Raw genomic sequence first — 13187 nt, 5'->3', positions numbered from 1 at the left:
TGCATGTATGCATTTTTCTGGGGGTCAGACTCTTCGTGTTCTTTAAATTGTCTAAGGATTTCATAACCCCAAAAGACAGAAAACTACTAGAGTAAAAAGTTACATGATAAATGTGTCCATTGCATTCTCTAATTTAGACTTTCCAAACATCCCTTATGTATCAGTCAGGATTCTCCAAAGAAACAGAAACAATAGGATATTATAACATGTGGAGATGTATATGTATATAGGAGGAGATTTATTATCGACTCACGTGGTTATGGAGGCTGAGAAATCCCTTGATCTGGAGTCTACAGGCTGGAGAACCAGGACCGAGGGTGACATGATTCAGTCTGAGCTCGAAGGTCTGAGAATGGGGGACTGATGGTCTAAGTCCCAATCTGAGTCTGAAAGCCCAAGAACCAGGAGCACCTATGTCTGAGGGCAAGTGAAGACAGATGTCTCAACTCAAGCAGAGAGAACACCCTTCCTCTGCCTTTTTGTTCCATTCAGGCCCTCAGTGGATGGCATGATGCCCTCCAAGTCAAATGCTACTCTCTTCCCTCACAGACAATCTCAGAAATAATGGTTTACCAGCTCTCTGGGCATCCTTTAGGCCAGTCAAGTTGACACATAAAATCAAACACCACCACTTAATTGCCTGAAACATAAATTTATCTAACTTTCTCTTCTGCCTCTTAAGACCTAGATGTCAGTCAATAAATGAAAGAAACTTTATTGACATGGTACAGGCATATGACTAAAACAGAGAAAGTACAATCCAGTGTCATTTTATAAGAGTGATGTGTTCCTAAAGACTTGGCAAAATTCAAAACTTGCATATTTCATGTCTAAATGCTCCCTTAGGACTGATAAAAATGTTTACTAGCAAGAGTGGCTAAGACATGTGCGAATAGCATAAACACAGTTGGAAATTCATTCACCTCTCCTCCAGCTTAAAATTATAACTCTTCAATATTAATAAAAATTCTAAATTTATGCTGAAAATGAAACTTTCTTATTTTTTTCAAATTATAAGAGGAAGTTTACTTAGAAAGTCACAGAGGTAGTAAAAGTGAGCTGTAGAAGAAATGGCTAAGGAAACACATTACAGAGGCAGAAGGGCCCTTGGCGTTTAGGAGAGGGAAAGGCAAAGGCATGTGTCTTGGGAGAAAGAGAGGGGGAAGGGAAAGGCACAGGCGTACTCTGGAGAGGGAGAAGCACTGAAAGTGAAACTTCATTGATGTTTCAAAGTCAGCCTTTTCAAGTTAATACAATTCTAATGTGCATATTTTCGCATTAGGTATGTTACACTGTGTATAATAAACTGAAAATCCATCTTTTCTAATTATTAGGATGCTCAACATTTTAACTCAGTTTCACCTCTTGTAAGATATCATTCATAAATAATTTTGCAAAATTGATAGTGCTACTAACACCACTATTGATATAATTACTGTAATTAATGACTCAGCCAGTCTATAAGGGGAAATACATTTCTTTTGTTGTATTGCTTTTATATTTTTTAGCAGTCTGACAACTGAGGAAACCAAACGGGAAGGCTAGAACCCAATAAAATACTAGTTCAGAACAGGTTTGAAAATATTCGGTTCCAATTATGGTTTTCATACAGTGTGAGTATGTGTATATGTATGTGTTTAATTTTCATTTTGATTCAGTCATCTATGGAAAATTTTATTTATTTTTATTTATTTATTTATTTATTTTTTAAATCTTTATTGTTCAGATTATTACAATTGTTTCTCCTTTTTTCCCCCACATATCTCCCCTCCACCCGGTTCCCACCCCTCCTGCTCTTACCTCTCCCCCTCCCCCGCTGTCCTCATCCATGGGTGTATGATTTTTGTCCAGTCTCTTCCTGTACCCCCCACACAGACACCCCTTTCCGCCTGAGAATTATCAATCCACTCCCATTCTATGCTCCTGATTCTATTATGTTCATCAGTTTATTCTGTTCCTCAGATTTTTAATTCACTTGACTTTTATATTCACTTGTTGATAGATATGTATTTGTTGTTCATAATTTTTATCTTTACTTTTTTCTTCTTTTTCCTCTTTTTAAAGAATACCTTTCAGCATTTCATATAATACTGGTTTGGTGTTGATGAACTCCTTTAGCTTTTTCTTATCTGGGAAGCTCTTTATCTGCCCTTCAATTCTGAATGATAACTTTGCTGGGTAGAGTAATCTTGGTTGTAGGTTCTTGCTATTCATCACTTTGAATATTTCTTGCCACTCCCATCTGGCCTGCATAGTTTCTGTTGAGAAATCAGCTGATAATTGTATGGGTACTCCCTTGTAGGTAACTAACTGTTTTTCTCTTGCTGCTTGTAAGATTCTCTCTTTGTCTTTTGCTCTTGGCATTTTAATTATGATGTGTCTTGGTGTGGTCCTCTTTGGATTCCTTTTGTTTGGGGTTCTGTGTGCTTCCTTGACTTGTAAGTATTTCTTTCACCAGGTGGGGGAAGTTTTCGGTCATTATTTCTTCAAATAGGTTTTCAGTGTCTTGCTCTCTCTGTTCTTCTGGCACCCCCATAATTCTGATGTTGGTATGCTTGAAGTTGTCCCAGAGGCTTCTTACACTATCTTCAACTTTCTGAATTCTCTTCTTTTCTTGCTTCTCTGGAGGAGTGTCCTTTGCCTCTTTGTATTCCAAATCTTTGACTTGATTCTTGCGTTCCTCTAGTCTGCTGTTGGGTCTCTGTATAATATTTTTATTTCAGTCAGTGTATGTTTAATTTCTAGTTGGTCCTTTTTCATATCCTCGAGGGTCTTATTAAATTTATTGGCCTTTTCCATGGAATTCTTGAAAAACCTTGTAACCATGGTTTTGAACTCTATGTCCATTCATTTGTTCTCCTCCATTTCTTTCGTTTGTGATCTGTTTCCTTGTCTCCTCATTTTCGCTGCTTCCCTGAGTTGGTAGGTAGCTTTGTATACTAGGTGTCCTATTGGTTCAATGGGTCAGCCTCCCAGTTACCTGAGGTGGACACTCTTGGTGCACCCCTTTGTGGACTGTGTGTACAACCTTGTTGTAGTTAAGTCTTGATTGTTGTTGGTGTCACTCGGAGGAACTGACCTCCAGGCCAATTGGCTGTGAGGACCCACTGTGTCTATAATGGAAGAATTGCTGTGCTGGAGACACGTTTATGGGGCAGGACTTGTTCCAGTAGGGCTTTGTTGCTCACTGAGTCTGCCTCTTGAATGTGTCCCTTATGAGAGTGGTTGAAATCTGGTGTCGTCTCACACCAACCACTAGATACACTAGTGTCTGGATCTCCAATGGGGTGCAGGTCAGTTACTGTCTGAGGCCACCCAGCAGGAGCTACCGCAAGAACTACAGTTTTCTCCTCTTTGCTTGGGCTTTGGTGGTTTTGGAGCAGTCTGACTGGAGCTGCAGTTTATTTGGTTAAACTGCCACAGAACAGACCATTTATATGCAAAAGCCGCTGTGTGGAGCCTGGGCGGGTTTGTAGAATGTGCGGGGCAGGGTCTCAGGGCAGGGCGGGGTCTCAGGGCGTCACTAGGCTAGGGCATGGCAAATGGCGATGGCTGTCGTCAGCCTTCTCTGCCTTTCCGCGTTTCCAAGTCCCTGCGTCCCGCGCTCCAGTGCAGTAAACACTGATTGCTGGGCGCACCTCTGCAAAAAAGTCACTCTTACTTTCCGACCCGATGACCGAGAGTCCAGCTTCTCCCCTTAGGTGACTGGGTCCCTCGCGTGTCCCCAGAAACTGGATTTCAGAGTGATCGGGAGCTTGTCTCCCTTTGGGTTGAAAAAAAGCCTTGTGCCTAGTCGCCCGCCACCAGCCCGATTCACATGCCTCCGTACCTCAGCTTTTCAGTGTTTGTGCTCCCTTCTCTTTCCTTCTAGTTGTAAAACTTCCATTCATCCAGCTTTCCCGTGGTTCTGGGTGGTAGATGTTTTGTCTTTTAGTTGTAGTTTTGAAATTGTTGTGCGAGGCGGCAGTTTAGTTGTTTACCTTTGCCACCATCTTTGTTTTCTGGAAAATTTTAATTAACATTTGAAGATAGTTTGAGGTACAGCACTTCGGGCTATTCATTTTGATTCTTGACTCATGGTTTCCCGCCTCTACCTGACAGAGAGGAGAGTATAAATTCTCCTTGGTTTGTCTATTACATATCAGTCACAATATGTGTAAGTAAAATCTTTCAGGGGGTGTAATAAAAATTAGGTGGAATAAGTCTTTCCTTGCACTTGAGCAATTTGAATTTTAAGGATACTATGATGTATCCTGAGCCAATATTTTGGCTTTTAGGCTGTTTTGGCCTTAACGTGTGACGCTTCTTTACATAACAGGTAGTTAACCAAAAGTGGCATGTTTGGTTTTCAGATAACAAATAACATTGATTGTCTTAAGTAATGGGGTCTTTCTGTAAATACACACAGAAAAGGAATAAGGAAAAGAGGTGTCTAGGGCCTCGTGGGAACCATGTAACAAGAACAGAACTGGAAGTCATGTAAAAACAGCCACAGAGACACATATCTGGACTACACGGCAATCAGAACGTAATTTGAGAACTAGGAGGTTTATATTCCCCAAGATCCAATTCTAGCCTTATGGAGCCATCATGTTGTCCCTCAATAGCAGAAGTTCACGCAGCCCTACTGTAGTGATCTGCTCTTATTGCTCCTCAGCTATGGGAATGGTCTCTAGAAAGCCACCCTTAGGTAGCTCTTCTTTGTGTTCCCATGGTGTTTCCTGGGTCTTGCTATTGTGATATTTAACACATTTTATTTTAATCCTCGTTTTCTAGTCAGACCACTCTATGAAATTGTGAAGTCATGTCTGCTTTGGTCATCTCTGTATTCCTAGCTGCTGGCTTGTCTCTGTCATTTTTTAGTCTTCGCTTCCCTTATCAGCTGCTTTTTAAAAAATATATGTATTTTTATTGATTTCAGAGAGGAAGGGAGAGGGAGAGAGAGAGATAGAAACATCAATGATGAGAGAACGTGGCACCATGCTGCTTCCTGTGGGCACATGTGGTCAGTTAGTTTGCTCTTCCTTGTAGAATCTTTGGTCCTGATGTGTTGCTGGACTGTTCACACATTTGCCTTGTTTTCCAACTGGATTGTAACCTATCTAAAATCAGATATTATGATTCGTTCATCTTGCTGTTTTCAAAAATACCTAGCATGCCGTAGCCTCATAATAAAAGTGTACTGATTGACTTGAACATTATCCCTCAAACTTACAGATCTCACATCTTCATTTCTCCCTTTTGGGGGACGTGATGGATGTTGCATAAATGAAGCATGAAGAACCAATGGTGTTTTTTATTCTACAGGTATTTCTCAAAGGAGTAGGCTCCTTTCTGATTATAACAATTCAAACATTGTCTTATTTAAGGTAAAATACATCGACATTATTATTTCATTTGCTTCCTACTGTATTTTATCACTTGTTCCTCATCTCCAGATACCTAGTTGAGAAGCATTAGCCTTTTGCTATGCATAGTTTGAGTTATTTATGTCCTATTTTTATTTCTCATTGGGGATTTCCTATAAACCACATCTAGCCCTCCAACTTTGGGGGGAGGGGCAAAAAGATGTGTGCTGGTCTGGTCTATTGCTAAATATATATTTCCTTTCTTTGAATCTGTACTGTGTGGTTTTACCACAAGTGTAAAGTAAAGGTTAAAAGAGGCTAATTGGTACAAAAGGTCCTTAGGTAAAAAAAATAAAAAATCAAATTTGTCATAACATGAAATTTTACTTTGAGTGTCCAGTTAGTTTAATGTATAGATAATTACAACCAACAGAATAACAGAATATTATAAAATGTAAATTCAACTTGCTATTGATCATTTATTGACTTAAATTCAAATTCATTATTCAAGTAGTTATAGCATTCTTAGATAATGATATAGCATATTAGTATCATTTTAAACATTCTTAACTTTTTACATATAATATTTATTCAATAGTTAACAGATATTTATTGAGCACCTACTATGTGTCAGGCTTAGTGCTCTAGTGCAGTGGTCGGCAAACTCATTAGTCAACAGAGCCAAATATCAACAGTACAACGATTGAAATTTCTTTTGAGAGCCAAAAACCGACTTCTGCGCCCGGGCCACGAAGTTTCTTTTCTTTTCTTTCTTTTTTATTGGCTTCTCATCTTTTATTTTATTATTATTATTTTTAATTTCTTTATTGATTAAGGTATCACGTATTTGTCCTCATCCCCTGCAATCGCACTGTACCTGTGCGCCCACACGTGGTATTTTGTGGAAGAGCCACACTCAAGGGGCCAAAAAGCCGCATGTAGCTCCGGAGCCGTGGTTTGCTTACCACTGCTCTAGAGTTACACTGGTAACCAAGACAGACACAGACCCTGCCCTTATGGAACATTCTAGAAAGACGAATTAAAAAAAAAAGAGTAAAGTAACCAAAATGACAAAGAACTGCAAGTTGTAGTAAGTGCTAACAGACAACACCACCCCTCTTCCTTAAGGCTCGGCTGTCTCCCTCCACACGCACCGGCGCCCCTCCTGCCACGGCCTCGGGCTCCTGGCCCTCAGCCCTTCAGTGGGCGGCTTTGCGCTGCCGGAGAGCCAGGGGTGCGCGTGACTGCTGTGTGCGGTGCGAAGGGTGTGCCTCCCGCGGTGCGTGTGTGACTGCTGTGTGCGGTGCGAAGGGTGTGCCTCCCGCGGTGCGTGTGTGACCGCTGTGTGCGGTGCGAAGGGTGTGCCTCCCGCGGTGCGTGTGTGACTGCTGTGTGCGGTGCGAAGGGTGTGCCTCCCGCGGTCGAGGGTGCGGAACAGGGATGCCCGGCCTCGGGGCCACTGCTCGCGTTTCTCTGCGTGGTCTGCCCGCTCTGGAGGCGCCCGCGCCACACGCGATGAGGGCCAACGAGGACCAGGAGTTGGAACTGGAAGCATTATGTTCTACTAGAGGCCCAGTGCATGATTGAATCATACACATGTAGGGTCCCCTACACGCTTTGGCTTTCGATTGCGGGGGAGCTGGGTGCCTGTCCGCTGGTGCACCAGGCCTTTCAGAAGCCTCCGGTGCGGCAGAGGCTTCCGAAAGGCCTGGTGCCAGAGCAGACAGGCACCCAGCTCCCACACTTTTGATGGTCCGCGGCGGGACGTGAGCTCGCTGCCCCAGAGGCCCCTTCTGTTCCGCAGCACAGCCATGGCGCAGACGCTGAGCTTGCGCCGCCACTGGCGACGCGAGCTCAGCATCCTGCCGGCCCAATCGGCTACCCCGGCCACCCCGAGTCCCACCCCCTGCGCCTCCCTCTGGCCCAGTCATGGGCGTAGTGGAGTGATGGTAATTTACATATTACCATTTTATTAGGTAGGATATATGAAGGAGATGAAAGTTTCCGGGAATTAAGTCCAGTTTCATGTCAATATAGGATCGGTGAAAATAGTGATCCCAGCGCCTTCCTCATGGAGGTTTCCGGGACAGGAACATACCCCAGGCCCCTCCAGTGATACCCAGGAACGCTTTCTTCAACACCAGATCCCCAGCCAGAAAGGAGAGCCCATGAGCCGAGTTAGGAAGCGGTGGAAGCCAACCTCGGTGCCGCCAGGACCTACACGCTGTTCGCCAAGGACAACCAAGAGCAGTTCGTGGAGAATCACCACCCCGTGAACTCCGACATCCATAAGAATATCCTCTCAGTTGGAACTCCTAATGTAGCCCTTCCAGTAAGAGAGAAGACAAGAAGGAACAGCTTACAAAAGCCCAGAAGCGTAAGCTGGCAGATAGAACAGATCATGAAGGAGAGCTTCCTGGAGGCTGGAACTGGGTGGAGGTGAAGCATGTAAGTATTTACAGCTACAATGAGGTATGACTGTTGATGTCAGTACACCGTAGAATGGGCTTGCTTAACGGTGACTCTCAATTAGTGATGATATGAAACGGAGGAAACAAGTCACGGAAGAAATGCTTTGATTTCTTAGGAGGAATGAAGCATTTTATTTAGGTCAGACCCTAGTTGTAGTTTCCCATCGTTATCAAGAAAGAGTTTCTGGTTTTGTTGTTTTAAATGGTTTACTCCCATTCTGAATTTTTCTGCCAACTACTCTCAGTATTTTTCTTGCACGAATTGTAGCTTCAAATGTATTAAACTGATACCGAACATAGGAAGTTCATTCTCGTTGTAGAACTTCATGAAACGAGTTTTGCATGCTGCTTAAGTGCCAGTCCTGTCAGAAGTAACTAATATGATCCAAGGAGAGTTAAAGACTAGCATTTTAGTGAGGACCTAATGGGTATATTCTTACAGTTCATTTTAAAGTCAGCTGTTTGGGCCATGGGGTGCCCGTTCCATAAAAACTGTGTAAAACAATCTTTGTGCTTCTAGTATGTAGTACAAAAATAGGAGGTGGAGGCTGGAGGTGGTTTAAGTTCCCAAACCAGTAGCTGTAAATGTTTACCTTGGATGTGAAGCAGAAATAACTCAATATGGTAGCTTAAACTTGTTGAATATTTCTTTTATCTTTTTTCATAGTTAAGCAAAAGTGGCACTAAAGATGATGAATAGCACTTGGAATTGGAAACAAGGGAAGAGAATCCTTACAAAGTAAACTGGGTTCAAACTCTTTTGTCACTCTTTTCTGATATTGAGGTGGCTTGTTATAAAACCATTTTTTTATGTTTCTTACATAAAAATGTTTTAAGCTGAAAGTTCATGAAGATATTTGGTTATATTAAATTATTTTCACAAACTTGCCTTAATAAAAGGTGAAATGTTAAAAACACACACACAAAAAACACACACACCAAAAACAAACAAAACAACAACAACAAAAAAACACACAACACCATCAACATATCCCAGAACAAATAGGGGCTGGGATAAAGAATCAAGTTGAGGTAGGGTTGGGTGGCAGGGTAAAAATGCTTTAGATTGCATGGTTTGGTTTTGGCCTTTCTAAGGAGGAAATATTTAACCTGAAAATTGAAGAATTAGTAGCAGATAGGTGAAAGGTGTGTGTGTATACACATCTCACAAAAAGGAAGCTGTAGATATAAAGTCATTGAGGCAGGAAAGAATTTTGGGGGTTGAGGCACTGAGAGAAGCCTGGTATGGTTCTAAAAAGGAGAAAGTCATTGAAAGGTGTTAAGCAGGTATGTGACAAGATCTGATCTACTGTCTCAGAGGACACTCTCCATGGGTGAGGAAAATAGATCCAAAGAGGAACAAGGAAGAACAAGAGAGACGTTTGGAAGCCACTATGGTTTTTGAGGTGGGAAATGGTGGTGACTTGGACAAGGTCGGTGGTAGTGAAGGTAGACAAAAATGGATGGATTGGTGGTGGGATGAACATGGAGGATGTGGAAGAGAGGAGTGAAGCCTGATTCATCTTTTTGACTTGAGACAAATGTAATAGAATGTGGGAATGGGGAAGCGGTTTTGTAGGAATTGATTCTGTTTTGAACGTGTTAGGTTTGAAATGTTTATAAGCTATCCAAACTAAGAAGTCAAGTTGGCAGGTGACAAGTTTACTAGTGTGAACTCAGAGGAGGGGTCCCTATTAGAACTATTACTTGGGGAAATAATCAGCTTATAAACAGCATTTGAAAGTCTGGGAATGGGTAAGATCAGCTAGGAAAAAGAATTCAAAGAGAAAGAGTACTTAGGATAAATTCCCAGTTTATACATTGGATAGGAGTAAAGAAACTTGCAAGGAGCCCAAGGAAAAAATGGAGAGACAGGTAGGAGAGAAACCAGGGAGCCCCCAAGAAAGAACAATGTTAAGTAATCAAGATTTGGACAAACAACTTAATCTTTCTGTGCCTCTGTCTCCTCCTCTCTAAAATAAAAATTTATAAAACATGTAGAGTTTTTATTAAATAAATTAGAATAGTGTAATAGTTTTCTATTGTTTTTGGAACAAAGTACCATATGCTTAGTGTCTTTAAGCAACAAAAATGTATTACCTTCCATATCTGGGGGTCAGAAGTCCAAAGTAGATCTTTTCCACCAGGCTGATATCAATGTGTTGGCAGGCCTGTGTTCCTTCTGGGGAGACTGTTTCTTTGCCTTTTCTAGCTTCTAAGGACTGCCTGTTTTCTTCTATTCATAGCCTCCTTGTTACCTTAAAGCTGGCAATCGTGGGTTGAGATGGGACATCATTCCAACCTCCCTTCCATGATCACATCTCCTTCTGACTCTGCTTCCTTCACCCCCTTCCACTGTTCACACTTGTTTCCTCTATCTAGATCGTCTTCACTCTCTCCATCAGGTAGAGTCCTGTGCACTCACTTTTTCAGCCCTATTCCAACACCACCCTTCGCAGAAGCCTGTTCAACCCTGGCAACAATGTCTTCTCTCTCCCTCAATGTTAGTGTCCTGTTGATGTCCTGCAGATGCACCTGTGTTGTAAGCATGACTGCATGAACTCTCTTTCTCCCCACCAGGCTCTCAGCTTGTTCAGGCAGTGACTGCATTTTATTGCACCCGCACAGACTCTCGATGCTGTGTGGGAATCCTGGCTCTGCCACTTGCTAGCTTGTGGCTTTGAGCAAGTTTCTTAACCTCTCTGTGCTTCAGTATCCTTATCTGCTAAGTGGGGTTAATGGTATTACCTACTCAATAGGGTGATGGCGAGGATTTACAGAATAAAACACAGGGGCTGGCACTTTCAGCACTAGTTAGCGTTTGTTGAACATTTGCACATCTGGGTGCTTGGGAATTTGTTACCATTTATTTTGGGAGAACAGAGACTTAAGTGTCACATGACTCTCCCCAAATCGGAGAAGAACCAGGTTTAGAACTTACATCATTTCAACTCCAGTTCTCAGATACCCCCCTCTCCTCAGTTGGAAGGAATATATTTTATTTGAGTGTTTTGTCTTTTTCTTAAGTGGGAGCCTGGAGTCAGGCTACCTAATTTTACATGCTCTGGCTTTAACATATAGGAGATGATTTGGGCAAAATTCTCAGCCTGTAAAATTTTCACATTCTGCATCATATCTGGCTAACCCTTAAGTCTCAGTTGTAAATTCTTCGATGCTAAACCTACAAGCTACTTGAGAGCAAGCTGCCAATTTCTCTCAATGACATGAAATTCCTATAGTATCTGGGGGGCCTCAGCTACCTCTGGCAGTGCCATGGCATTATTCCCGGTTACCTTGCTCTTTTACTTGGATTTGGACTTGCTAGGGGACTGGAATGTCGATCTCCAAAGTGCCTTCGATGATACAAATATCTGTCTTAAGTCTAAGAGAAAAATAAAATTACTCCAGCTAATAAGATTAGCTGCTGGTAGTTGTCAGAATGCACATCGGGGATTCAGTTTGGCTCAACTGTCATCCTCCTGGGGCAGAAATGGAAATCTCAGTGGTTTGAGAACCCTTCTTTGCTTCAGGAAACCACAAGTTGCAGTGCAGATCCCCTGACGGTATCGCTTGGAGAAGTAGGGCAGAGAAACTCTGGCAGCCTGAGAAGACGGAGGTACTTGAACTCTGCACTGGTTGTATTTCACGTCATTCTCTGGCTCAAAAATCTCAAATGGCATTCTACTGCCAACAGGATGAATCTAGACTCTTTGGCCTTGCTTATAAGATCTGCTACAAACCAAGTTCACTTTTCTTTTCTGGCTTTATGACTGCCCAGCCCTGCCAGCAGCCACACGCCTCTTGTCATCATTCTCTAAACAAGTACCCATAGGCTATGGTTTCAATGAGGCAATGCTAAAGTGTAATGTTAAGGGGGGAAATAGTCATATTCCACTTCTAACCTCATGGGGTAGATGATAATAATAACAATTACTATATAACAGGCATCGTACAAAAAGCACTTTACACACATTAACTCATTTTAACCTTCAAAGCCTAATCCCCATCCCATTTTACCAATAAGGAAACTCAGGTGTTAAGGAAATAGCCCACAGTTCTGTAGCTAGAAAATGGTGCAGCCAGGATTCCAACCCCGGCCTGGCTTCTTAACCTGTTCTGGAGACACTCGTTCCTATTGACATTTGAACCTCCAGGAACTTTTGCTGCCTCTGCCGACTTTGTAAGACTTTGCTGGCTGAAGCTGAGCCTTGTAAAGGAGAAAATGGACCACGTCTTCCTTAAAGCCAGTGTGCTCCCCAGAGCACAGTGTGCCTTATCATTGGATAACTGTCTTTATTTTTGCTACACGGGACCAAACAAAGCTAGGGTTTTCTCTGTATCGTCTGCCTTGCTGAGAACGCTTATTGAATTACAAGTTCCTGTTTATGTGAGTTGTATAATCTAACTAAGCTTTCCACAAGAGTGCACTGAGTTAATGAATAACAGCTGTGGGTAGCATGAAAAACAACTTGGTGTTACCTGGAGTGTCATCGCTGTGGTTCCCCACCTTGGCTGCACATTAGAGTCACAGGGGAAGCTTTTATAAAATACCAGGTGACACTAACCTTCCCAGACCTTGAATTGCATTTTGGCTGGTGTGGGTGGGCGGGCAGACAGGCATTGGTGGTTTTTGAAATCATGCCAGGTGATACTAACGTGTAGCCGGGGATAGATCTCATGGGCTAGGGCAGTGGTTCGCAAACTCATTAGTCAACAGAGCCAAATATCAACAGGGCAACGATTGAAATTTCTTTTGAGAGCCAATTTTTTTAAACATAAACTTCTTCTAATGCCACTTCTTCAAAATAGACTCGCCCAGGCCGTGGTATTTTGTGGAAGAGCCACACTCAAGGGGCCAAAGAGCCGCATGTGGCTCGTGAGCCGCGGTTTGCCGACCACTGGGCTAGGGAAAAGGTGTGTGTTTATTTGTTTGGAGTGATCTGTAATCCTTCACAATGATCCCAATCCCTAATTAACTTAAACCTTGAACAATATGGGTCCTTTTGAACTATCCAAAATGTATTTTTTTAAAATGTGAACAATGACAGTACTGTGGACACACACAGGAGTTAATGAAACACAAAACATTTCAGATATGGGCTGTTCTTGGAACCCTGTGCATCCAGGTGAATCGAGCGTGGTTTGAGGGTGAGCATCTTCAGCCTCCCCTGGGGCTGGTTAGAATGCAGGAAGTCAGGCCACCCGCTTTGACTAGATCCCCCACATCATGTGTAAGGCAGTCTGTCTCAGCCACCCCCCCCCCCCCCCCATTTTACACGTGGGGGAGAGGACACAGGGTGTGAACAAGCTGCCGGACCTGGCACCCAGAGCCCCGACTCCCACAATGGGAGCCGAGGGGCCGTGTCTC

General features: G+C 42.8%; 1 protein-coding gene and 1 pseudogene across 2 annotated transcripts in view; both read left to right on the top strand.

Moving 5' to 3' along the window:
- Positions 1-7447, top strand: part of TXNDC16 (thioredoxin domain containing 16) — a 115766-nt gene extending 108319 nt beyond the window's left edge. The window contains exon 23 of the transcript XR_013813421.1: positions 7386-7447. The gene's annotated coding sequence lies outside the window, so the exon portion shown is untranslated. The remainder of the gene's footprint in view (positions 1-7385) is intronic.
- Positions 6864-8608, top strand: LOC307098225 (RWD domain-containing protein 4-like; annotated as a pseudogene). The gene is made up of 3 exons: positions 6864-6906; positions 7325-7796; positions 8487-8608. The product of its transcript is annotated as an RWD domain-containing protein 4-like (transcript).
- Positions 8609-13187: the final 4579 nt, after the last annotated feature.

This window comes from Cnephaeus nilssonii (assembly GCF_951640355.1).
Source record: "Cnephaeus nilssonii genome assembly, chromosome: 4".
Classification (NCBI taxonomy): Eukaryota; Metazoa; Chordata; class Mammalia; order Chiroptera; family Vespertilionidae; genus Cnephaeus; species Cnephaeus nilssonii.
Note: the sequence above shows the minus strand (reverse complement) of the source record. Positions and strands in the feature narration are given on the sequence as shown.